This window comes from Tenrec ecaudatus, chromosome 11, assembly GCF_050624435.1.
Source record: "Tenrec ecaudatus isolate mTenEca1 chromosome 11, mTenEca1.hap1, whole genome shotgun sequence".
Lineage (NCBI taxonomy): Eukaryota > Metazoa > Chordata > Mammalia > Afrosoricida > Tenrecidae > Tenrec > Tenrec ecaudatus.
Window position 1 is genome coordinate 43,563,345 of NC_134540.1, and position 2,793 is coordinate 43,566,137.

The 2,793-nt window shown below is 39.1% G+C and overlaps 1 pseudogene; it reads left to right on the forward strand.

The window, feature by feature from the left end:
• The first annotated feature begins 541 nt into the window (after positions 1-541).
• On the forward strand, positions 542-1,762 carry LOC142461614 (large ribosomal subunit protein uL18m pseudogene; annotated as a pseudogene).
• The last annotated feature ends 1,031 nt before the right edge of the window (positions 1,763-2,793 follow it).

Below are 2,793 nucleotides of genomic sequence, written 5' to 3' on the forward strand. Positions count from 1 at the left end.
ATTCATTATTATCTCACCAATATCCTTAACACCAACATCCAAAGGCAGCTTATTTATTATTTATAAAGGGCTATTGATCAGTCTATTTCCACTGCAAATATTTTGTCTAGACAACAGGACCATCTGTGCCAGTTTGTTAATAACCCTTTTTGTCCCACATATGTTCTCCCACGCAAACACCGTAACATAATGGGCCGCCTCTTTTTGTTGGTCTGTTATTTTGTCCATCAAGAAGAAGAGCTTTGGCAATGCTCATTGTGAACTCTTGCAGACTTTGGATTATTATTATATAATGATTATTGTAACTGAAGGCTCTCAGTCTCTACAATAAAGTAGTCAAGCGTTTACAAGAGTCACATCTATAAAATGAAAAATAATTTGTGATAATATTTTTTCTTCTGATTTGAATTCTGTACAGTGCAATTAGTGAGTCTATCAAATCAAGCAGTGTACCCCAAAATTGCTCAAGTTCCTGGCTACTCAGTGTAAGAGGTTTATTGGGATTTTTCTGGATTGCATAAAGATTTCATTGGTTGACAATATGGGTAATGATGTCCCTGGAGAAAAAATGTCTAAAATATTCAACAGGATGTTTTACTACCCCAGAAGAATGCATTTGTCCTAACCATTCTGGCATAGGTCTAGCTGTACCGTCTCCAGAAATGTGCCGCCAAAGAAGAATTCTTCAATTTTTTTATGTAGATGGCTTTGAATTTGTAGTTATTGGAGTTGATTTTTCAACTTCAACAACTGGAAGTTTCTCACTCATCTTCACTAGTATCATTACTAACTATTGAGGTCTTCTAATTCATCCAAATCAGAATAATCAGGCATATAGTCACTTCCTATCATGGGGAAAATAAATATTGTTATCAAAAACGTTTGAATAGCAATATAACTAAAATTTTATATTGGAAAATCAAAATTTTAAATTGTAACACACATTTTATTAACCAGTTTCATCCTTATTAGCATCTGGTTCCTTGTCTGAGTCTGTGCCGCTTCCATCTAGGTCATAAATTCACCGTTTTCAATTAAACAAATCACAACCATGCTGTGGTAATTTTGTCACCGTCGATTCAAAAGTCGAACGACATAAATTCGTTATATTTTGAAAAAGCAGAAATTGTGACCTCCGCGGCGCTCAGCTGTAGCGGCGCCGGTGGGCCGCTGAGACCCCTCTGGAGGCGCAAAGGAAGCCACTTTTCCGAAGCTTCTATGTTGGCGCTCAGGCCGCGGTTCTGGGCGTTGTTGTGTTTGCAGGAACCCCGAGCGTGGGTGTGCGGCCCTCTCAACCAGTTCCCAGCCGGCGAGGAATCCTGAAGTGGACCCTGTGGATAATGAAGCTGTTGCCCCCGAGTTCACAAACCGGAATCCCCGGAACCTGGAGCTCTTGGCAGTTGCGAGGAAGGAACGAGGTTGGGGAACAGTGTGGCCCTCTCGGGAATTCTGGCACAGATTGCGAGTTATAAGGACTCAGCATCATGTCGAAGCATTTGTTGAGCATCGAAATGGCAAGATTGTGGTTTCGGCGTCCACTCGTGAATGGGCTATTAAAAAGCACCTGTCTCGGACCACCAATGTGGTGGCCTGTGAGAGTATAGGGCAAATACTAGCAGAGCGGTGCTTGCGGGCAGGAATCAATTTCATGGTCTACCAGCCCACCCCTTGGGAGGCAGCCTCAGACTCGATCCAGCGACTGCAAAACGCTATGACAGAAGGTGGTGTGATGCTAGAGGAACCTCGATGAATCTATCAGTAGAAAAGAAGCCTTCCCTGCTCTGAACGTGTGAGAAAGCAGTGCTTGCGCCCATCAGACGAACACATCGAGACCACCACCCGCTTGGAAGTTTCCTAACATAAAGTCATGTGACACTGGGATATTTTTCATAATAAAGCTACACTCCCCTCACAAAAAAAAAAAAGAAAAAGCAGAAATATATAATAAGTATAATGTTTTTATGAGTATTACACCTTTGACACAAAACTACAGTTTATGACCATATACTAAAAATGTCAACACTAAAACTTCACTATATTGAAAATTATCATAAAATGCATTGAATGCCAATGACCACTTAACCTCAAACACATAATCTGTCAAAACACGTGTCACTATTCATGCGTTTTGCCGCTAAAATGCGTGACTATGCATATGTGCTAGTAAAGTGCTACGATTTCGTTGACATCGTCGTCGGCTCCAAACGCTTCATAATTTTGGTTTCAGACACGTTTTCATTAAATGTTAGGAAAACCTCGCTCTCGGCGTTAGAAGGATAATCCTATAACGCTATAAATTAAAATGAAATATTTACATACATACGCGCATAGACACCTTACGTACCATGTATTATATGTGATTGAAATGATTTGTATATTTAGCGGTTTATCTAATATCACTATGCATTGAGAATTTTGTTGTTTTAATTTGCTTTCTTTCAATTTCTTGAGTATATGATTATTATTCTTTTACTTCTAGACATCTAAAATATGCTCTCCAACTGACTTTTCCCATCTTTTCCCCACTCATTTTTACCTATGAAGTCCCCTTTAATCCTCAGGCCTCAATATGGATATGAACCCATAAATCATATGAAAGCTAATTTTCTGTTCATTAATATTAAACTATATACCAGCTGACATCTATACTGCAAGTAATGCTAATTTTAATGGTTATTGATACCTTTATCAACCATATATGGGTAAGCCACAGAAATTAAAAGAATGCACTACCCCTAATTGCCAAATAAATATTTGCCTGATAAATCTTTATGGGTACCAAAGAGGTAAACA